The sequence below is a fragment of the Callithrix jacchus genome, chromosome 16 (assembly GCF_049354715.1).
Source record: "Callithrix jacchus isolate 240 chromosome 16, calJac240_pri, whole genome shotgun sequence".
Taxonomy (NCBI): Eukaryota; Metazoa; Chordata; class Mammalia; order Primates; family Cebidae; genus Callithrix; species Callithrix jacchus.
In genome coordinates, this window is record NC_133517.1 from 14,360,463 (window position 1) to 14,385,088 (window position 24,626).

Here is a 24,626-nt window from a genome sequence, read left to right on the forward strand (position 1 = left end):
GTTGGCTTCTCTGCCCATCTCTGCCTGCAGTGATTTCATGTTGTGGCTTGAGGTCTCCTGATAGAAATGCTGCTCAGCACTTAGCTGTCCAAACTGCCCTGTACTTTTTTTTTTTTTTGAGACAGAGTTTCACTCTTGTTACCCAGGCTGGAGTGTAATGGCGCGATCTCGGCTCACCGCAACCTCCGCCTCCTGGGTTTAGACAATTCTCCTGCCTCAGCCTCCTGAGTAGCTGGGATTACAGGCATGCGCCAACATGCCCAGCTTATTTTTTTTTTGTATTTTTAGTAGAGACGGGGTTTCACTATGTTGACCAGGGTGGTCTCGATCTCTTGACCTCATGATCCACCCTTCTCGGCCTCCCAAAGTGCTGGGATTACAGGCGTGAGCCACCACGTCCGGCCACTGCCCTGTACTCTTTATGTGGGCTTAGGTCCAGGGCTCCTGCTGGACCACAGCTCAACTGCTGGTCCTTCCTGCCTGCGCCTGGCAGCGGTCGGGGAGCAGAGTGAGGCCCAGGGCTTCCCCCAGCTATAGGGAAGGAACATCAGCCACGATGTTCCTTCTCAGGCCCCAGTGTTGCTCCTCAGAGCAGAATCAGCTCTCCAAGACCCCTCTCCTTAAGATGGTGTTTGACCAACAACTGAAACCAAGATACTTACAGCCAGAATATCATGAACTCTCTAAAGTTACCCCAGAGCTCTGACTTTCAACAGAATCGTTTTTTATATGTGAACCCTAACTTTTTTCTAAGGGGAAAAAACTGTAACGGTTGTAACAATTCTATATGAATATTCTGGAAACAGCCTCATTTTCATTCTCCAGGGTTAGAGAATGAGAACACAACTAGAAACTAGAGGAAATCCATGCAGGGAGGCAGACGGTTTCTGTAGTGCCTGCTCCTCTTCGCCAGCACAGCAAATGTAAAATGCACGTCCTCATTCTCTGAGCCAGAGAGAGTAGATGAGGCTTTCGACTTGGAAGATAATGGGAATCTACAAAGGAGATCTAGAAGGAGAGGAGCTGCAGTCCAGCCCTCAGGAAGCTTGGGCCAAACAAAACCTTTCCTCCTCTAGTGTGTGTGGTTGCGTCTCCTTCTTCGTCCTCCATCCACTGCCACCTGCCGGCCTCTCCACGACCTTCACAGCTCTTGAAGGTCCTTCCCACACTCCAGCTGAGGAAGCCAGCAAATCTGCTCCAGCCTTAGCCAGATCCTCCACCCCTCTCGTGTGAGCATCCTGCGCTGAGCTGCAGTTAACCTGATCTTTATTGCTAGTTTGTTAATCACTTAATGAGTGCCTCCCACGTTACAACAGAAGCTGCTTTAGGAATCAGAATGCTCCGTTATTCCCTGCAGTATTTCCAGGGTCCAACACAAGTCCTTACACATAGCGAGGGCCTGACATGATTCCCTGAGTAAACAAATGATTTTTCAGAGTCAAAAGTGTGTCGACTGAAGTTCAAAGCAAGAGTGCTCATTCCAGGGGTTGTAAGCATACGCCCCCGCCTGGCCGAGTGGCACTAAGAAAGATTCCCAATAAACTGTTTCTCAGTTCCAAAACAAATACTGGGTCTGAACATGTTGAAAGATAAGGCCTAAGAAAGGACAGTAGCTTTCTTCTTTTAGAAAGTGTCTGTTTAATGTCTTCTACTAAACAGGCATGAAACAAATTAATTAAACAGCTCAAAGTGCCTATTTTGAGCTAGCAGTCTGTTAAATCAGGAGGAAGGCAGAAGCTGTTAGATGTTTCCTAGAGAAATGCCTAGAAGTGTTACTAGCCTGTATCCTGGCAGCCTGCAGGGAGCTGTGCCTTAGGCCAAATCTCTGAAGCCAATTCCTCTTGGAGTTTTTACCTCCTGATAATGGTGATTGTGCTCTGATAATTCAGGAGGATGATGCTTCAAGGTCGCACGCATAGCTCTCGCTTTCTGTAGCCAACTTTCTCCATCATATTTTTCCAGGGTTTGCATATGTGTTTGCATTCCAGCACAAGTTTTCACTCTTAAATTTATGGACCATGAGTTTCTGTGCTTTCCCGTGAAGTTTATGGTCCATGTCATTCCTTTCACCGGTTTATTTCCCAACCGTTTGTGGTACCTGAAGACTGGAGGTTGAAATGCCCCTTCAACAGTATTCCTGTTTCATGGCTACTCATTAATCCCTCAGAATATTTGGTTCCTCAGAGCAAATTATAATGCCTCTTGAGCATGTCAGCTTTTTGTAAACTTTTTTAGCTCAAAATTAAAAGAGAAAAACTACAGAAATGGGGAGTTTGCATTGTATTTTTGTATTGGAATTTGGGATAATATACCTACTTGTAGGAAAGATTACAAAAAAAAAAAAAGCATTAAACAGATTTACAGATTTGACTAGATCAGCCCAGGACTGCTAATTCTGTAGAATATATTGAGAAGAAAGAATTACTTTAGGGGAAAAGGAATAGTTAAGTAAGTTGTAGGACTCAAGAGTTGCATTTGACTGCCTGACTTCTCTCCCTTTTCACATAAATTTGTTATTTTAAATTTAATCCAGCTTCTTCTAATTAAAACTTTTCCCAATTTATATTCCATAGAAAACATTTTTGAAATTTATTTCATTACAAAAATAATTAGAAGTCCATAATTTCCTGAAAATTTCTTTTAAGATAGGTTTTATAGAATCATGTGATGACTTATTACATATCAAAATAGAAGTAGGTGAAATAATTTGCCTTACAACAGTGAATACCAATAATGGTTCTGTGTGATTAATCAAGCCTACCGCTAGCTTCTCAGCCTTCATGACTTCTGAATGGTATTTCTGACAGAACTGTGCGATGGGGAGGTGTTGAGGTACTCTTTTGAGTGCTGTGACGCTGTAAAGAAAGGGAGCGAATGTGGAGTGGTTGAGATCACTACTACTCAGAAGAGCTTAATATAGAACCCAGAATCCATCCTGTGCCAGGCCCTGTGCTAAACACTCATTGACAGTAATTCTTCGAGGTGGCTCCTATCATTGTCTTAGACACAGAAATGCAGTTACTTGCCCAGGGTCACAGAGCTAGATCGTGGCAGATCTAGAACTTTAACCCAGGCAGTCTGGCTGTGAGAATGCGTGTTTTTACCCACATATCACAGGATTTGGCTTCTAGAAGTAGTTTGCCATTCAGTTGTATGGTGGCCAAATGTCTTTAATTTTTCCTTTTACAATAACTTCTGAGATCCTTTTCTGACTCTTGTAACTGCGAATTAATCACTGTAGTCAAGATTATGATTTTTGACACCTTGATTTGTACTTTTTCACTATAGATAGAAATTTGCACTGTATTTTCAACTATATTGAAGAGAGATTGATTAGCACTTTATGACAAATACGTGGCAAATTGTTAATTAGGTTAAATAAAGTGAGACCCAGATTTTGTAGCACCACTACTATTTTCACAGTATTGATTTTATTGTTTATTCTTAGTGCTGTATATTGATTTAACCACTCTTTGTTTCTCTAGATTGGAGGAAAATAAGAATACACTTTAAAAATCACGTATAGTTTATGGGTGACACCTTAATCCTCAAAATGACAGGAAATAGAGATGATTTTATCTATGAGGTTTAATTGATTGAAATTTAATTTGCTCCTGTGCTTTGCTCTGTGCTAGCAAACCAGCTATAATTAGATTAGCAGCCTGCTAAACGCCGGTGACAGCCTGCGTCTCATAGAGCATGTGCTGGATTCCGCATGTGCCTTTTCCTCATTGGTTGGTGGCATTGCTGCTCGTCCGTGTGATAGGTTTCCACAGTAATCTTTATGCTGCATTAGAGACATAGATACAGAGGTGCTGTAATGTGTTCCTGCAACGGTGGAGGTGCTCAGCTGGTAACGTTAAAGAAGGAATAAGGCGCCCAAGTGAAGGCGTTCGTCTTTGTTGTGGAGCATCGGTGGTTAAGGACGGCCAGCCGCTGTGGGAGGTCAGTGAAGGAGGCTCACTTCATGGTAATTGCTTTAAGTCTCTCTCTCATGAAAAACACGGCCATGCGTGAAATGAAGCATGTTCATCGTGTCATCTGTTTAATCTGATCTTGCTTTGTTAATACCATGGGTACTCCTGCATTCCATAGGAAAATACATTCTCCCGCAGGCTTGCCTGGCAAACAGCTACCCTGTTTACAGTATTCAACCAAGGAATAATGTTTTTACCTGGATTCAAGAGTGCATGTGTATACTTGGGAGTGATGCTTACAGACTCGCTTCTGTTTTGGAAAGCCCAATGTTCCATCAATTTAGGTGTCTTTGTAGGTACGTTTCAGGACCCAGTCGACTTTGTTTGCATTGAATCCAGACTGTCCTGAATAATGAGTGATCAGGAAGAATTTAGTGAAGCACACTAATTAGGACAGGGCAGTAACTCTCCTGATGTTGAAGCTGTGCCTTAGCAGAAGTAATGTGCTATTGTTTCTTCAAAGATGTGTGCAGCCTTCATTTTGGATGGCTTTCTTTGTCTCAACTTTTGTAGTTTTTATTAAGCCTTTTAAATACATAGAGGGTTAATATATTCTGTTCTGCCAGAGATATTTAAAGTGTATATTCAGCTGTGCTTGAAAGGGGAATTTTCGTCTCTCGGCTTTGTTTAGCAGGGGCATTGCCTTAGGAGTTGACCCGAAGTCACAGAAAGGTGGGGTTCTTCCCACTTACTTTGACTACTGTTTGGCAACATTTTTATTTCTATTAATTTTTGCCTGAAAATTGATAATCTTAAACAATCTGTGATTTAAAAAAAAGATACATTCCAAAAGAAAAATATTTGAATGGGCAAAGCTGAGGTTCAAATATCCCAAACAAATGAAGCGTGAGTTTTTGCTTCTCAGTGTGCCTTCTCCATAGTGTCCTATTTATACCAAAAATACCTTGTTTTTATTTATTCCTCAAACTTAAAAATTGATGTCCTTCCCATACCAGACTGTAGAGTCCACAGAAACTTGTGTATTGAGTCACCAGTCACACTCCTGGCTGCCAGCCACCATGCGTCTGCTGTCACCAGAGCCTTGCTGATCTTTAAAAACCATCAGGAATTATTTCTCTACTCCTGAAAACCCAAATGTTGCAATGTTAATGATTTGTTCAAATACCTGTCATGATCTAAACTATATTCTGGTTAAGAGTGTTCAGTATATTCTTTGAGAGAGGAAACTTCAGCGTACTTACCAACCATGCCCTCCTCCCACCCCACATTCCCTCCCAGGTCCATCCTCGCAGGTAGTAAATCATCCAATGCAAATTGCATCCAAATAACATTTTTTAAGGAAAAAAAGGAATATTATGAAAATTTGCCATGAATTGTAATAGAGTATCATCTATAATAAGAAAGTTTGATAGTTGTTGCTTGTAATACAGTGTCTTTGTGACTTGAACCAGCTGGCAGCATTCTCAGGCATTTTAGACACCTTGTGCTGTGAAATGAACCTGGGAACAGTCGTTCTATTTCACATCCCACTTCCTTGATAGAAACCACGCCTGTTCCCATTGCAGAGGGGTGTATACCAGTGGTGGAGAGCGCAGCTTTAGTGAGAGTGGTTTTGCTCTTTTCCTGAAGTCCAGACTTCTCTCCTGTTTCCCTCCCTCTCTCTCCCTGCTATGCTTTTTTGTGTGGTTGTGCAGAAAAACCTTTCTGCAAATCAACAGTTAGGCTTGGACACTCGTTTTGGGAAGGATAAACTGATGCGGATCGATCTCTCTCTCTGTGTCTGTCTGTCTCCTGAAATGCTCCCCAAATTTTCCTAGTTTTAGATAATTTCTAAGAAGATTTCCTCCACTGTCAAAGCCTTGGACACACATAAACATCGGCTAGAGTTCCTTTTGGGCAGAAGAGCCCTGTTGAGGTGTGTGTCGTGGAAGGATGTAGGAAGTAGTTCTAAGTGATGTCAAATCCCTAGGGCTGGGTCTTAAAGACTTTCTGTGTGGAGGAGGAACTTTTTAAAAAATTTAAATATGAATGTATCTATGTACTGCGTAATGCACCAATATTATGATATCCCAAAGGGACTTTTAACATACACCGAAGGGGCTTTATTATAACGGGATTAAATAAGTGTTACTTATGTTTTTGCAAGGTAGCCAAAATATGCGCTTTTATCTTTGGATGTATCACATCTTAACTTTTTTTTAAAACTACATTAAGGAGACTCTTTACATATTTCTGTGACAAGAAAATAAAAACAAATTTATGGACACTTTAAAATGTTGTTCTTTTTCCTCCTTAAAATTCCATAGCTCTTTACTGATGGGAGAATGCCATTTCTGACCAGTCAACAATAGATCTATTAGTATAAACATAAATATTATATTTTAAATTAAAACATTATCTGCTATAAGGGATACTTTCTAACTTCTCCTGAGGTCTCAACAGGAAAAGTGATCACCAGTTTAAAAACTGAAGTCATTCCATGAAAAATATGATGTGCCGCAAAGTAACTGGGTTGAACAAGGTCTGGAAAATATTTGTGAAGCAGAAAGAGAAATAGGTAGTGCATGATATTGCATGTAAGAGTTTCCATGGTAATATCTGTAGGTGGATTTGTGGCTAGTCACTTGGCGGCTATGATAATCCAAAAACCTGAAAGAGATTTGTCATTAGCAATTGATAAATATTTCAGGGTCGACCTGTTCAAGTTCCTGGGTTGGAAAAATATGTAAAGGGATCTTAGGCCTCTCATCTAAGTGCAGTTATTTTTCATTGTAGTATTCTATGATCATGGACGGTCACCATGTGCTAGGCTCTGTGCTAGGCTTTATGGAGAGAAAATAGAAGGTATAGTCCCTTCCTGTAAGAAGTGACTACTGAGAAAGAAAGGCAGCTAAATGAATAATAATAGGGGTACAAGAGGCAGACAGAGAGACATAGCTTGGTGATACCGAGGAGAGGCAACCAGTTTTTTAAAAATGGGGTGAGGGGTGCCAGGGAGGCCTTTCTCAGGAGAAGAGAGATGGTGCCCAATCCAGAACTTACTATTTCCTGCCCATCTTGATATCACATCCGCAACTCAACAATACATTGGAGCTGGCATGGCTTCATGTTCTGTTTTCATATTTTGTACTGACTTTAATACATGTAAAGTATCATTTCTCTTCTCCCTGCTGACTCTTCTCAGAATGCACACTAGGTTGGTGCATGGAAATATGTTTTAATAGATTTACATCCCATGGGAATTGAAGTTTTCTCCCAGAATTTAGAAATGCATCTTAGATGAATCACCAAACACTTTGATTGCTATTATACTCTAAGTAATTTAGTGATTACCTTTGAAACTGTTTGCATTGGCAGGAATTGTCATTTGCTCTTGGCTCCCTGTGGACTCCTGAAAGTCATTTATCTTCTATGTGCTCATTAAAGCCAAGCTTGTAAAATTTGAGACTGGATTATAACACTTGAATTTCACCTTGAAGCCATCTGCTTTTCCAATACATGTAATTAGATTTAAATTTAAATCTTGCCAAATTTGTAGGCAAAGTCCACTTTTGGGGTGACCCAATTGCACTAGATCTTGGCACGAGTCAAATCTCTACATGGAAACAGATCTTGCATTTCTACTTCTACAGATCCTGCAGTCAGGAAATCCTCCTGATTCTGTCATGTGTTACCCTAGTCTGGCTTCCACACTTACCTTTTCAAGCCCTGTAAAATGGAACAGCCTTTACTTCTCCCGCCCTCCGTGCCCCACCCCGCTGCCTGAGTTGAACGGTAGCCCCTTAGAGCAGCTCTCTGACCCAGGGCAGGCAGCAGTTGCTCTTTTGTCTCCGGTTTCTTTTTTCCCCTGTCTCCTTTGCTACCCTCCTTTAAGTAGCTATTCTCCAATGCTCTGGCCTTCATCAGCTTGCCTGTCCATGTCACCTGCTCTCCATTGGTGGACCCATCCTTTGCCACACAGTGTCCACCAATCCTCTACACCCACAGCGACACTGACCTCCTGTGACCCTTGCACAGCGAGGAGAGCGGCGCTGCTGCTCCCGCTGCTGCCTGGAATGTGCTTCCCCAGAAAGCCATGGCCTGTTCCCTCACTGCCTGCAGGATTTCGCTCTAATGGAGCCACCTCGGTGGGATATTCCGAGATAGTATGTACTTTAGTTTCCCCTTTCTGGAATGTGAACTTCATGAGGTGAGAGACTTTTCATCTTAACCCACAGAGCCTTGAACAGTACTTGGTCCATAGAAAGTGTTCGGTCAGTACCTGTTGAACGAATGAGAGAATTAATGATTCCTGGCCTGGGGGTGCTGTGCAGATGTAGAGTGCTCCTGTGGCAATCACGAGCTCTGCCCCAGCCAGCTGAGTGGTGCCACGGAGCCCTTCACCTTGAGTGGGCCTCTGTTTCCAGTTCTGCAGATGGGGAGTGTGTACCAGGGGCTCTGAGGCCCCTGGAAACTGTAACACTCTTTCACAGTCCTGGAAATAAGATGTGATGTCATGTAAAACGTTATTTATACGACTCATCACAACTTGATGTTATAGCATAATTGCTATCTATGGAAAAATGTCTCCTTTAAAAAAGAAACAATAGTTGAAGTGAACAAAACAGTTTCCGAATGAAGTTGTAAAAACTAATGCATATTGGTGTACTGCCGTGTTTACTATCTTTTAAAAAAATGTTTTGACCAATTTTTATTTATTTATTTGAGACCGAGTCTGGCTCTGTTACCCAGGCTAGAGTACAGAGGCACAATCTCGGCCCACTGCAACCTCCAACTCCTGGGTTCAAGCAGTTCTGCTGCCTCAGCCTCCTGAGTAGCTGGGATTACAGGCGTGAGCCACCACGTCTGGCTAACTTTTGTATTTTTGTTTAGTAGCCAGGTTTTCACCGTGTTGGTCAGGGTCGTCTCCAACTCCTGACCTTGTGATCTGCCTGCCTCAGTCTCTTAAAGTGCTGGGATTGGCGTGAGCCACTGTGTCCGGCCTATTTTTATTATTTTTGAGAAAGAGTCTCTCTCTGTCAACCAGGCTGGAGTGCAGTGGATCTCAGCCCACTGAAATCTCCACCTCCCAAGTTTGAGCGATTCTTGTGCCTCAGCCTCTCGAGCAGCACCACCAAGCTTAACTAATTTTTGTTTCTTGGGAGTCTTTTTGTAGAGACAGGGTTTCACCATGTTGGGCAGACTGGTCTCCAACTCCTGGCCTCAAGTGATCTGCCCTCCTCGGCCTCTCAAAGTGCTGGGATTACAGGCGTGAACCACAGCGCCCGGCCTGTATTGACTAATTTTTAAAAGAATTATCATTGGCTATAGCTAAATGTATTTAATAGCCTGCCTGTTTTTATCAAATTAAAAAGCAATAGCAATCTTTTCTTCCTTTGATTTTAGCAATTTCCTGCTGCAGAGAGCATTTTAAGAAAGGACAGCGTTCCTGTGACCTCAGCCTACCATCCATAAAACACTCATTCCCCTTTCAGGTAAGCATATTGCTTTGCTTTGATCCATTCTGAGAAGAAAGTATTGATTCTCTATGAAAATTTGTGTCATTATTGCACTAAGGCAAAGAAGCTGAGGTTTCAGATGTTTTGCTGTTGGGCAAAAAAAAAAAAAGAAAGTCCCACCTTTTGAGGTCCTTGCCAGGACCAAAGTATCAGTGATGGCCATTTGCCTTTCCAAGGGGTTTCATGATACACCTTCTACATATCTGCTAGTTGTTAGTTTGTTAAATGCTGTGTGCTATTTATTGGGTAGTCTCCCAGGAATTTTATGTCCTGTGTGTTTTTAAAATTTTTTTATTTTTTGTCAGAAATAGAGTTTTGCTCTGTTGCTCTGGCTGGAGGGCAGTGGTGTGATTCTTGCTCATTGCAGCCTTGAACTCCTGGGGTCAAGTGATCCTGCCGCCTCAACTTCCTGGGTAAGGCTATGAGTGTGCACCACCATGCCCGGCTAAGTTTTTAAATTGTTTTCGTAGAGATGGGGTCTCACTATGTTGCCCAGGCTGGTATTAACTCCTGGCCTCAAGCAGTCCTCCCACCTCGCCCTTGCAAAGTGTTTAATTTACAGGCATGAGCCACCTGGCCTGGCCAGAAATTCACTGTCTCTGCTTGGGGAATGAGTTGGTGGTGCAGGGTCAGCAGCAAGGGCACTGGGAGTGGGTGACTAGGAGAGATCTTTACAAGCTGGCCCCTTAAAAGTGGCAGGATTGAGAGAGAAGAACTTAAATTCCAGTCCAGGAACTGAGACTGAGGGGGTGGAGCATCTTTGGAGAATAGCCAGCCAGCAGGCCTGGGAATGGCAGTGTGCTTTTCTCCACGTCTGTACCACTCCCAGGACTCCTTTCTGGTCCCCACAGCTGATGGAGAGTCTGGAAACATTTTTTCCAGGTCTCTTCCTACAGCCAGACTATCTTCCACGAAGGAGCTGAGGAAGTGGAGAACGGTGGTCAAAGTACAGAGGGTTCCCTCTTTTATGGAGGGACTGAGAGCTTAATACCACCAAATGAGGAGGTTAGAAATGTTTAGGAAAATAAAGACGTCTCCAGTTACCTCGTGTCCACAGTGAGTTTAGGAGTGTAAAGAGCAACCCTACGGAGAACAGAGCCTCAGCCTCAGTTTCCACATTCTGAGTGGCCCCATGCTTGGATTTGATTGACAGCCTTCCTCAAGCTTCCTCCAGCTTCCTTTCTAGCATCCATTTGTAATGTACCCTTGCTTATATAGTAAGCCATACATTTTGTAATTTGTTATTATTGCATTATGCAGGATATTGTTAGGTGATGTGATTGCTCTTCTAGAACCTTTGAACCAAACTTAGGCCCACAAATAAGAATCAGCCTGTGCCAGGCAGAATTCTGCAATCTGTAGAAATAGGAATTAAAGAGAAAGCCAACAATACCCCTCAGTGCTGTACCCTAAAGTCTCTCACTCTTATTGCCATCTTACTTATCTTCTTATCTCAGATATAAGAAGCTCTAATATGAAAGCCTGGGCTCCTGTCTGCTGGAAGGAACTTTGCACCTGCCATCACCAGCACTTGTGGAGCTGAGGTTGTAGAACAGCACCCAAGTGCAGGTGGACTTAGTAGGGAATGCCTTCCAGTAGGCCCATGTTTTTCATTCTGCACCATTCTAAGGAACTCAGCCATCCTGATTTGCCCATGACTGAGGGGTTTCCTGGGACATGGGACTTTCAGTGCTAGAACTGGGAAGTCAGTGCAAAGCAGGACATGTTGGTCCCTCTTGTGATCCCAACACCCCACCTCTTTCATACATGGCTGCAAGATGTTCTGCTCATTGGGATGGTTGCTGATGGCAGTTGAGTTTGCAGTGCTAGTGGCCGGGGAAGAACTGCAGAGTAGGCCGGAACATCATCTCAGCTCGCCTACTTAGTAATCCATTTGGAGGGACTGGGATGGTTTGCTTTACTTCTGTGAGCCTCAGTTTCTCGTATGCCAAGTAAGAAGAACAGCAAGGCAGTGGGGATGTAGGAGAGGTAACAAGACAGAGCAGTGTTGATGCCTGATGTAGCCTAGGCATGCAAGAAAGGGCAGACCCCTCTCCCCATCAACATAAACCATCCAGAGAAGACAGTCAGTTACCTTCGCAGGCATAAAGTAACTGGCTTGAGCTTTACCAATGCTATTACTTACCTAGACAAGGAAGGTTAGAAAGAACTCAGCCAGGTGACTTACCAACACAGTGTCACCTGGGTTGCAGGCATAAATCCTAGCCCCAATACCTAATTCTTAAATAACCTTAAGTAATGTGTGTAAGTTACTTTGAGTTTTTATCAGCTTTCCCATAAATAGATTGAAACCTTTTTTAAAGTGCTTTAAGAATGTTGTGAAAAGCATAATTTGTTTCTTATCCATATCCAAATATTTTTAACTTTCAGGTTTTTATTGCATTTAAGGTTCATTAAAACATTTTTCTTTCTTAGATTCTTAAATTACAGATAAGCAGCCTTATGAATACATATGCATTATTATCACCATTAAGTTTTCACTACTCTCAATACGTGAGTTTAAGATGACTAGATTATTTTGTTTTTAGAGAATGCACTGGTCTTTTTAAATGTGGCTCCTTGTTTAAGGAAACTAAAAGGCAACTGAAGTCATGAAATAAAACGATATTGTAATAATGTTCTTTTGGTCAAACTTTTTTCAGTTTTTTCATCATGGAACATGAGACATCCTGAATAATGTATATATGTAAGTCATTTTTAAAGGAATACACAAACACCAATTTCTGTGCAGTTTGCATGTAATCACAGTTTCAGGAAATAAGCTTGAAGGCTTCCTTTGTTTTTTATGTTATCTTATTCAAACTTATGTAATTGATAAAGTCAGTTTCTCCTTGAAAGTTTGGTTTTCCAGAACTCTCCAGATTTTTGCCTTTTTAACATGGTGCGTGCTAGATGCTTGAGAAGTTGCTCGGAGTAGCAACAACCCTCACACATTTATTTTGTATGTTAAATGGGCCTGACCAAAAGTGCAGGCTGGTCTTTCCGACGCCTTTTTTTCCAACTCGGTGTTTCCTAAAGCTGGTCCTCCAGAGTGAGAGGTTTGTACCTCGTCCATGACTCATATCATCGTCTCATGCCAGCACCCCTGACTTTTGCCTCTCCCCAGATGAGCTGTTTGCCAAGAGAATGACTCAGAGCTCTGATTCCAGTAGTACAGTCAGGTGTGGCTCCTCTGAGGCCATCTCAGCTGACCTTGAGCAAGGTCTCCTCAGGAACCAGGAGAGCCAGCACAGCAGTGAGACCCACTGTGCTGGGAGGCTTGCTTGCTGCTTTTTTAAAAAGAGGAAGAGGAAAGGGCATTCTCTGGGAAAAGTAGCAGAGATTTTAGGTGTTTTATTTTCCTTATTCACAAAAATTGTATATGCTTCTGTAAGGATAGATATAGGGATTGTCTCCCTCATACTCAGAAAGTATAATTCTATTTTGGAGGATTTAACACGCATTTATTATGAAGTTCAAAAAATTATTGATTGCAATTTAAATTGTCAAATTACAGCAGGGTGTTGGTGGCTTACACTTGTAATCCTAACACTTTAGGAGGCTGAGTTGGGAAGATCGCTTAAGACCAAGAGGTCAAGACCAGCCTGAATAGCATAGTGAAACCCTGTCCCTACAATTTTGTTTTTTTAATTAGCCAGGTATTATTACTTCTTGGGCTTTTGGCTAAGATCAGGTTTAAAAGATTAGCCAGCTATTATGGCATGCGCCTGTAGTTCCAGCTGCACAGGAGGCTGAGGTGGGAGGATTGCCTGATGCCAGGAGTTTGAGGCTGCCGTGAGCTATGATCATGCCACTGCACTCGAGCCTCAGTGACAGAGCTAGGACCCTATCTTTAAAAAAAAAAAAGAAGTAATTTGAAGTATATAAATATTTTAAATCAAATGAAAGAGAAATTCTGTATTACTACCTGCATAGTTGTTTATTAATGGCTGTTATAGAAGTTATGTAACTGTAAAGGTAGTCACTGGTTTTCTTGCAACGATCAATAGAAAGGAAGAATGGGCCGCGGTTTCACCCATGGACTGTGGAAGGACTGCCCTGTGGCTCTGTGCTGGAGGTGTTTATGCAGTCTGCACTTGCCCTTCAGAGAAGCATTAGAATCTTCAATATGTAGACATTATAGTATCTTCAATATGTAGATATGGGATGTGTGTAATATGAGAATCAGAGGCTAAACTTCAGACCAAAGGGCAACCATGTGGTTAGACACACACTGGGTATAAAGCCCAAGTCTACCCAGGGTTCTTCTGTCAAACCCCTAAGCAGACCTTGCACACCAGGTCATTTCTTTACAATATCAGGGTCATACATGCAACAGGAAAGTTGGTTGAGGGAAACTGGACAATGGGGAAGGGAGAATTGAAAGGTTACAAGGAAATATAAATGTCTGGTGAAATATTAGAACGACCTATAAAAACCATGAAAACTTTCAATCAATTAGAGCAAGGAAGAGACCAAAAAGGTCGTATAAAGAGGGAAAGAGACTGTTAAGCAGATGCAGGTGAAAGAGGAGATTTAAACAGCGATTGTAGTTGTGCCAGGTGAAAACTAGACTTTCCAGACCTTCTCACTTTATTTTCAACCTGTAAATCATGTGCTACCATCTCTAGGTGTGGATGGAGGGAGCATTCACACATTTTGAGTACTCAGAGATTCAGAGAAATGTGATGCTTGCCAGGACCCTGTGTTTAGAGACCTCCACCCAGGTCTCTCTCTTCCATAGCATAGAATAAAAGAAGGCGAAATATTTAATTCTGGTTAAAAAATGCAACTGAAATCTGAATATATTTCTAATCTGCATTTCTTCGGGAAATTCCTTCTATTCACCAGGGAACAATGCTGCCCTCTCTTCGCATGGTCTTTAGGCAGAGCTTCACAGAGCACTGGCCTCTCATCATCCTGAAATGTGTATGTTTTACCTTTACTTGAGTCCTATGGGTCTAGTTCTCTATGATACATTTAAAAACAAGCTCCACATCACCCTTGGTCAAAAAGAGACAGGTTTCAATCACCATGACAGTCAGTGAAGATCCTTCCTTTGTGAAGAAGCCTCCCAAGTGACTGTCCCTTACCACACCTGCCTGTTCGGGTGTCTCACCCTGCTGACTCCTCCTTGAGGGCTTGTGCCTCAGCGCAGCCCCTCTTCATCACCACACAACCCCATTACTGACTTAGCCATATGCTGGTCTCCTGCTTCTAGTTTCTGCTCCCATGCCAGTCCATGTAAGAGGCAGAAATTTTTTATTTTTATTTTTTGGGACAGAGTCTGGCTCTGTTGCCCAGGCTGGAGTGCAGTGGCGCAATCTCGGCTTACTGCAACCTCTGCCTCCCAGTTTCAGCCTCATCCTCCCTAGTAGCTAGGATTACAGACGTGTGCTACCACGCCCAGCTAATTTTTATATTTTTGGTAAAGATGAGTTTTCATCGTATTAGCCAGGCTGGTCTCGAACTCCTAACCTCAAGTGATCCACCTTCCTCAGCCTCCCAAATTGCTGGGATTATAGGTGTGAGCCACTACGCCCCACCAAAAAATTATTTTACAAACGCTATCTTCCTCCTGTTACTTCCCTGCTGTATGTAAAACCGTGTTTCTCCCAGTTACCTGTCTGCCAATTTAAATTCCAAAGCCACCTGTCATCTGGGCTCTTCCACTTACTCAAAGTCAGTGTCTGTAATTCTATTCATATTCTCTGTATACCTGGCCCCTCAGAGCTTATGGGCTGCTTCTTGTCCAAAATCCCTTATCAATTTCACTCTCTTAAGGTCCAGGAGTTCCTTTAATCCCCGTTTCAAAAGTTACTTTTTCCTTTAAAAGAAAAAAGATTTTTTTTTTTTTTTTGGCAGAGTCTAAAACTTTTTACCATTTATTCATTCAACAAATTCATAATTAATGCAACTAATTTAATGTATACCATGTACATTTATTTATAAGTCGTCTTGGAATTATTCTTGGCTGTCTCTGAGGGTTTATGTGTTATCTCTTAAATTGTATGATCAATTTTTTTTTTAATTTTGCCTTCATCAAAGAGACTAGGCTCTCAGATGCTCGAGGCGTTGAATAAACAAGCTTTGCCCTCCCAACTTTTTTTTTTTTTTTTTGCCATAAAAATGCTTTATTAGGCCGAACTACACACTATAAAAATGCTTTAAAATGTAGCAGGAGGAGATGTAAAGACTCAAAGAAATACAAAGAAGTGACAGTGGCTATCAGAACACACTAAAGAATCTACACTACTTCCCCCTTTACTTAGAAAAGGAGCCGTGAGCACATGCGATGGGCTGAAATCCTAGAGGAGATTGTACCTCCCGGTGACGGCTTTGCAGCGTCAGCACTATCCTATGGACCAGTTTACTTCCTGAAGAGGAATGAAGTGATTTTCTCACCCGGGAAGCCTTTGTGAAAATAAAAATTTTCATCAACAACACAGAGTGGAAAGCTATTGTCAGTTCTTAACTGCCCATAGTAAAGTGATGTCTTAATGAGCATGTAGGACAAACCATCTAGGGGAAAATAACTGCATCTCCTCTAGAAGGCAAAGTGGCCCCACTGATGGCAGGAAAAAGGAGGAACTCAGTCTCAACTGCCAAGACCCACTTCAGATTCTCCCTCCCATGTGGGCTTCTTATCCTTAAATGGCCATTTATTCATTATTTACATTCTGTGTCTTCAGAGTTCCTTGTGATTCTGAGCACATAGTCATGTACATGTTTTAGTCTATGAGTACATTAAAGGCACTTGTGAAAATCTGATTTAAGTTACAGTAAAATTCTTCTGCCTCTCTCCAATAGACTATAAGCAAGTTGGGGGTAAGAATTACATTTTAACTCTGGGTCTGTAGAATAGAGCACAGAATGGCACTGGATTCTAAGCATAGAACACAGAGTAGCTTGCACCCTGCACCTCCCAGGACTTTTCTCAGGACACTTTTAAGGGGGTGTTAGAGTGGCTATACCGAGGCACGGGTTGCCGGGGCAGTCAGAGTATGGATTGACACATCACTCTCTGAACCTGGCAGTTGGCATCAAAAACAGGAGAAAAAACAGGCTTCGTTTTCATTTACTCTCCTAGTTGTATTTGTAGTTCAACATTTGGTGCTGTATTGGTAAGGGGAAAAGTTACTTTTGGGGGGGGAGTCATGCCCCCTTCCTTTAATCAACTGAAAAGCTGACACTTTTAGCAGGGTTTGGTGGCTCACATCTGTAATCCCAGCACTTTGAGAGTTCTGGGCAGGAAGATCACCTGAGGTCAGGAGTTCAAGACCAGCCTGGCCAACATGGTAAAACCACATCTCTACTAAAAATACAAAAAATAACCAGGTGTGGTGGCAGGTGCCTGTAATCCCAGCCACTCAGGAGGCTGAGGCAGGAGAATCACTTGAACCTGGAAGATGGAAGTTGCAGTGAGCTGAGATCTCACCACTGCACTCCAGCTAGGGAGACAGAATGAGACTTTGTCTCAAACAACCAACCAAACAAAAGAAAGCTGATACACTTCAAGATTTAATTTAAGATTTTGATCATTGGCCTATGAGGCAGAGAGATGTTTGTGTTGAACTTGGGCCTGAAAAAGTTTCACATTCATTCTTAGAGAGTATAGGAATTAATTCTGGAATGCCCCTGGCACACTGATTGATGCAGCATTGTAAGGTTGTGTTCACTTTCTTCCCCACCAGGTATCCATCTTCTCTACGGTGAACCCTCCACAGATGTCCCCATTGTGAAGTGTGCTGCATTCTGCTCTTTGCAGGGTGGTTTATTCCCCGCTGCAGTTCGTGAGCACTGGCCGTTTGCACACGGAGCCCTAGCCTTTAGGGGCCAGTGCCCAATTTAAAAATCAATGGAATTAATATAAACATGAGTAAGGTATCAATGGGAAAGTATGATTTACCTTACAAAATCAATTCGTAACTTTCCAAAATGTTTTCTGTTTGGCGAGGCCAGGAGGTTTCCCCTGAAGTAAAAAATTTCTTAAGACCTCAACTCAGTATGAGATACCTGGTTTCCACTTGACTGGCTTTAAGGAGGGGCCCAGTGAATGTTGCTAAAATGAAACTAATGCTGTGTTCATCACCTGTGTACAGTGCTCATGTTCATAACCAAATCTCGAGCTCTTCTGAGATGGTCTCCAAGAGTGTTAAACCAAAGTCAGTTGCCTCATTTGGAGCCTTTGAGAGCATCTCTCTCTTATTTTCAGCAGTCTTTGGTCTCTAAGCGTGTGATGAAGATGCTAGGTATAATAAAGAAAAATTATATGAATATACGACTTTACTGTTAAGAAACAGGAAATTAAGAGATCATTTAAACACATTTTGTGCCAAACCTGCAACATTTTTGGATTTCTTATTATATCTTGGTAATAATACTTCATGTTACATATGTTTACAGTATCTGATTAATTTTAAATTCAGCTATGTTTAAAACCATTTTGTGATTATTGGACATTTTCATCCAGTCAGTATCTTATTTTTCAGATGATTGAAACCTGGCTTTGAAGTGCTATCTGAAGCGTTCTTATGTCTCATACTAAGAAGTCACCTCTTGATTGGCACTTAGCTTTACACATAAGTAGGAGCACTGTGCAATTCTTAAGACATTCCACAGAGAGTGCTACTTCTGTTGTAAATTTGTGCAGTATTGCTGTGTTATGTAAAATACTTTACAAACTGCTACCTTTGCAAAGTTCCCAGTACCCTCACTTGTCAGTGATGGATGGTGATGTTTAAGAGTCCATTTCAGTCGAGGTGTATTTCTCAGTAAAGACAAAGGGACGTTAATGGACTAATAGCTCCATACTGTCGTGCCTGACTTATGTGATACTGCACACGTTGAAGATGGTAGAGCTGGTACTTTGCTTGGCATTCACTGTGCATTTCAGCCCTTTAGTGCATCATCTCCATTCTCACAACAGGTAGTTGATGAGATGTAGCATGTGATCATGGTGCTAGATTTGAGCTCACACCATCTGGTTGCAGATATGTCCCTCTAAACAATCTTGCCAAGTGTCCAGTGTGCTTTAGGTTCCAGGTGCTTCACAGACTTTGGAGGTAAATATTTTCCTACTATTTAGAAGCCATGTGTTTTCAGCGCATTAGATTTTCTGAAGATTTCTCTGAACAAAAGAATTTGCTACAGATACCAGCCAAGGGTTCCTTCTCAGGTTGTTTATCATATAGTGATGCCAAAGAAACCAGTGCTGTGCATCACCTTCTACCTTATCTGGAGCCCTGGACAGGTCACCTATCTGTCTGTGACTTAGGTCGCTGGGCATCGCTTCCAGTTCTCTGATTTAAGGCTTCTGTTAAAGCAGCGGCTGTAGCAATTTGCTTTTTGAATAGGCTTATACATTTTACAAGGACTTTCACTTCAGCGGCCTTGAGGGGTGGAGTAAACTGTTGTATCATCTTCATAGATGAGGCAACAGAAGCATCAGAGAAAGAGACCTCTCAAAGCTACATGGGTGATACCTGAAAAGGCCAGGATACAAGCTCGTCTGCCCCATTTGCTATCACAGCTCCAAAACTTGACCTCTTTCTGGGGCCGTCCCCTCATTGGCTCATTTGCAGAATGAATGAATTGAACTCTAGCAGTGATTTTCAAACCCTATTCCCTGTAGTATTAGGGGATTCAAGGCTGATGGGGATTGAGATTTGGGGCTTTCCTTTAGCCGAAACCACTCTGCATTCATCTGCTTGGCATTCCAATGTTCCACGTTATCTTTACCTTAAATAAAGCTTCTGTAGTTACAAAATACTTTAAAGATTACTGATCCTCAAAGTTTTTATTACATTCTAAACTCCAACCTTTAGGGAACAGTGCCCAATTTAAAAATCAATGGAATTAATATAAATATGAGTAAACTATCAATGGGATAGTATAATTTGACTTACAAAATTAATTTGTAACTTTCCAAAATGGTATCTGTTCAGTGAGGCCAGGAGGCTTCCCCAAAAGTAAAACTCCTTAGGATCTCAACTCAATACCTGATCCCTAGTTCCCACTGGACTGGCTTATAAGAGGGGCCCAGCAAATGTTTCCAAAAGGAAATTAAAAGAAAAAAATTTATTTTGATACTTGTTTTAAGCAATGCACAGGCTATCAAAATGTATTTATTTTATACCTTTGTAGTATCCTAGGATTATAAATATTCTACAATTAATTTTAAAGGACAATCACAATTTTAGTTTCTCCATTGAATCTTATTTTACTTCATTCATACATATATTCAGTGAGTCTTCTCTCTTCCCCAGTCTCTCCATAAATGTTTTCATTATTTTACTGACTTGATGAATTCCCAGTTCCAAATGATGTTTCAAGTCATATATCTAGGTTTAGAACTCCTGCAGTAAAATAGCATTTCTAGACAGAATTCTGAATTCAATGAAACGTGTTTCTTTCTCTCTATAATACATTGTCTGTGTTATCTTCATTCTTGGAAGAGATTTGGGTAGAGGGATTATATATGCTGCTTTTTATGGGATGCTATGAATATGAATACTTATTTAACAAACCAAATTATATTTTTCTCATTCCCCAAACTTTGGAAAGGTTTATGATTTCAATTGATGGCACACACTAGAATTTATGAAGTTACAAGGAAACAGAGCAGCACTTGAGAGTTACGCCTTCATCCTGGGTTCAGCAGCATCCTTACAGTGAAAAGAGAGTGGAGGCGTTTAACTGTATTCCAAGATCAAGTGTTATTTTGTCCAAAAACTATGAGGGATAGACTTCTCTGCTTTTAATCCTTGCTCTTTGATCACAGGGCTCATGGGGTGAAACATTCACACCAGCCTGCTCCCTTGTAAACTTGATCCCTTATAAATCTGTGACATTTTCCCTTCTTACAACAGTTTATATTCTCATGTATATAAATACTGCTTTTGACAGGATAAGAGACTAGTGCCATGAATATTCCTTTAGCAGTGGTAAAAACTCTTCAATAAAGCTTTAAAGTTTTAAGATGACAATCAAATGGTCCAACCAAGGGCAGGAGAAGCTAACATAAAAACCGTCACAGATGAGTGATTTTATTTCACATCAACCCTGTGGTCTTAACGCTGCCTATTGGAGGCACGTTTTTGCATCAGCCATGTGAATTGGTGAACTTTAGTGTTTATGGCTCATAAAGAATTCTTCACTTGAAGGTCATCAGTGGCTAGGCTGTAATTCCTGCAGTTCTGAGAAAATTGGCACTATCAGCCTTGTCATTGGAATTGGGGTCTTTATGTAGATATTTGATGCTTCTGTTTTACTCCCGCGTTCCCTCTGCTGTAGTGCTTAAAACATGATGTCCGAGATCCACACTAATTGGGTTTTGTGGTTTAATTGACTTGTGGGTGCCTTAGATGTAATAGAATCTGATCTCACAGGCGTGACCTTCTACACCCGAGGGTCTTTTCCCTCCCTTGTCACTTTTTCCCCGTTAGCAGACATCATTTTGCTTTGGGATTATTTGATTTGGTGTGATAAATGGATTCAGATTAAAATTAGGATCAAAATAATTACAGCAATTTGAAAAGACATTCATTGGGGAAACACTGTAAACACTCCAACTTCATAATGATAGGATACAGAGATTTGGAGAAAAAGCTATTGTACAGAGGCTCTAATGATAGGTTTTACTTCTGAGTTAAAATTCATTGTAAAAGCTCACATAGCCCTTAGTTATTTTTGATCAGGAGATCATGTTTTAGAAGAAAGCATTTCATGAAAGTAAAATGGCATCAAAACTATTTCTTACTTTGAAAACATACTTTTGCCATTGGCATCTTCTAGAAAATGTTATCTTTTATACATATGTAGTATGATTTCTGTCCGTCTCATATATTAGCAGGATTCAGTAGCAGACTTCCTATTAACTACAGTTGGCTCTTGAACAGCACAGGTTTGAACTGCTCAGGTCTGCTTATATTTTCTTCTGCCTCTGCCACCTCTCAGACAAGACCAACCTCTCCTCTTCCTCTTCTTCCTCTTCCTCAGCCTACTCAAAGTAAGACAGCAAGAATGAAGACCTTTATGATGATCCACTTCCGATTAATGAATAGTAAATATATTTTATCTTTTTTGGGATATTCTTTTATTGGAAGGCAGGAGGGGCGACAGTATCTCACTCTGTCACCCTGGCTAAAGTGCAGTGGCAGAATCTTGGCTCACTGCAGCCTCCGCCTCTCGGGTTCAAGCAATTCTCCTGCATCAGCCTCCCAAGTAGCTGGGACTACAGGTGCATGCTACCATGCCCGGCTAATTTTTGTATTTTTAGTAGAGACGGGGTTTCACTGTGTTGCCTAGCCTGGTCATGAACTCCTGAGCTCAGGCAATCTACCTACCTGCCTTGGCCTACCAAAGTGCTGGGATTACAGGCGTGAGCCACCGCGCCCGGCCTGGGATTTTCTTAATAACATTTTATTTTCTCTGGCTTTCTATATTGTAAGAGTAGGCCATATCATACCTATAACATACAAAAGTTGTGTTAATTGACTGTTTATGTTATCAGCAAGGCTTCCAGTCAACAGGAGGCTATTTGTAGTTAAAGTTATAGGGCAGTTAAAAGTTAGATTTTTTTCAACTGCATGCGGTAGACAGTCAGGGTCTTTAACCCCTGGCATTATTCCAAGGTCCACTGTAGTTTACTCAAAATAAAGGCTGAGGTATCTGTACACCCTTCAGAGAATTCCTTTGAGCATCTCAGTGGTTTCATCTCATTATTTATAAAGATTGACTTGGGATTTTCCCCACAAGGCCTTTGAGCTCAGATTCTATTGGGTGTTTTTTTTGTGGAAAGCAAAAACCATAAACTTAAGACACCCACAAGTAAATTATAATTTTTAATATGAGCAATACTAATAACATTAGATATTAATACTAATACTAATAACCTGTGGTGCGCGGCAGGTGTAGCCAGGCCTTTGCTCTCCTAACCAAGGGTGCTTCTACTAAAGCGTGCTCTTTAGTTAACCAGTCCCTGCAGTGGGCCAAAGGTTAATGCCTCTTCAGAAGGTGAACACCATAAGACAAGATGAGGGCATTTTCATGCTCTTCTCTCCAGGTGAGATTATGAGCAAAGCAAAGCAGAATGAAAACATTTCCCTTAAAGAAATAGGCTCACTGAAGACTCCCTTATTCCAGGATGTGAGCATGCCCAGTGTCAGATTACTTAGCTCCCCTGCCTTTGTTTCCAGCTCCTCTGGGTAGCCTCTCCCTTACCCAAGCGCAGGCAGATTCTCGTCATCACCGGGCATTTATCACAGCTCAGGTGTCCTGCTAGTGCTCACCAAAGCCCAGCTGGATGGCAGGCGTCCTTGCAGCACAGCCCCACGAGGGGTTTTGGCTCAGCCCTCCTCGCTCTCAGATTCCACCTCAGAATTTGATAATCACATCGGCTGTGGCTCATAATGAGATCTGTGGATGACCTTGTCACCACCAGGCTTCCATCAGAGCCCATACCTGATGGTCACTGGCAGACTAAACAAGAGGAAAAAAAAATAAGCTTAGGTAATTTTTACAAATTCATGATAGATGCCCCCCGTCAGCATTCTTATAAAAATACAGTCCTACTGAAACTCATTATTAATGGTGACCCTGAAAATCCAAAATGGGGATCTTGCTTCTCTCCTCGATGTGGGCTCTAGGTTACAAGGAACATGTGAAATGATCCCTGCATGGCAGAGCAGCCTGTTACCATGGAGACAGCTTACTAGTTTCCCAGCCCTCTGGCTAGTTCCAGAGACATTAACTCCATACCAGTCTTAAAGAAATAAAAAGAAGTCTAAGGTTCACTTCTAGCTTTTTATATAGTTATAATTACTGAAAAAAGCACTCAAATTGCAAACTGACTCTTCTCATTTGGAAAGGATTACATTTAATATTATTAATAGTGACCACTGCTAAAAGACTCACATTCTGTTGCTATTAATTGAGCCTGCCTTTTTCATATTTTACTTTCAGGCTTGGTATTACACTCATCTGGAGGAAAGTAATTTTGTTTATTCATACTTTGCTGTTTATTTGTTATTTTTGTCTTTTAAATCTCAAAATCCTTATGGAGACATGCTGTATTTTTCATGCCGACGGGCACTGTGCAGACGGGGTACATCCTTGTTCACTCTTCCCTGTTGACAGTAGATTTTGTGTGCAGTGTTTCTATTCCTGCTGATTTCTTAGTTGAAGATTGGGGTAATACCTCAAGGGATGCACAGTTGTAATAAACTGTGATGTACTTAAATATTTAAATGTAGTTTAAGAAAAATGAATAGAGATTGAGCATCCCAAATCTGAAAATCCAGAGTCCAAAATGCTTCAAAATCTGAAACTTGTTGAATACCCACATGCCACTCAAAGGCAATGCTTATTACAAGTATAATGAAGCTATTCCAAAATTTAAAAAAAATAAAAATTCAAAACACTTCTGGTCCCAAGCATTTCACATAAGTGATACTCAACCTGTATGTAATTACTTAAACCATATTAAACTGTATTTACTATAGTTTAAACATTAAGTACAAGTTTGATTTCACCATATAGGTAATTTTCAGTATATAAATAAATTTTTGAAACTAAGAAAAGTAAGCTTGTCTCTTCAGTCTGTTGAGTCTTGCTTAATACATACCTCAGTTCTGATCTCTCCTGTCCCATCTGGGCAGGTTTAGTACTCTTATACAGCACATTAATTTGCAGATATTTATTGTTACTTTATATAATATATTAAGATTTTAAAATAGATATATAGATATAAATACTGTATGTGTATCCAACTATGTTGTCATTCCTTTCAGAGTAGATCTTACCTATTTCTTTTTGAGGTATTTTCTTAATCTATCTCTTAATGTACATTTTCTACTATGTAGCCTATTGTATTTCACCTAAAAGGGCTTTATGAAGGCTCTGTGTTTTATGTGCTTTATTTCATTTTAAAGATTTCCACTGATTTCTGTCACCCCCTTCAGTCTCTCCTACTACCTGCTGGCTCAGCATCCAGCAACATCACGCTTTTGTTCTAGGGTTCCCATATATTCTGTGAATTTGCCCACTCTTTTTGTCCCCTCCCGAGCCCCCACTCAGTACTGTCTGTCCAAACCTCTCCCTGTCTAATCCCTAATCCCTCTCTCTGTCCCTTCCTTTTCTCTTGTAACTTAGATTTTAGGAAATCTTTGGAAATCAGGGAACTGTAAAC

General features: G+C 41.3%; 1 protein-coding gene across 13 annotated transcripts in view; it reads left to right on the top strand.

The window, feature by feature from the left end:
- The window catches only part of FAM110B (family with sequence similarity 110 member B), a 147,191-nt gene that overhangs the window by 73,771 nt on the left and 48,794 nt on the right, over positions 1-24,626 (top strand). For 5 of the 13 annotated variants that reach the window (XM_078353563.1, XM_078353564.1, XM_035277421.3 and 2 more), the window contains exon 3: positions 9,324-9,412. The exons of 1 other annotated variant lie outside the window; for it this stretch is intronic. The gene's annotated coding sequence lies outside the window, so the exon portion shown is untranslated. Of the gene's footprint in view, positions 1-3,777; positions 3,971-9,323; positions 9,413-17,130; positions 24,019-24,626 lie in introns of those variants that run through there. 7 more of the 13 variants (XM_078353566.1, XM_035277419.3, XM_078353565.1 and 4 more) reach the window with 3 other exon arrangements.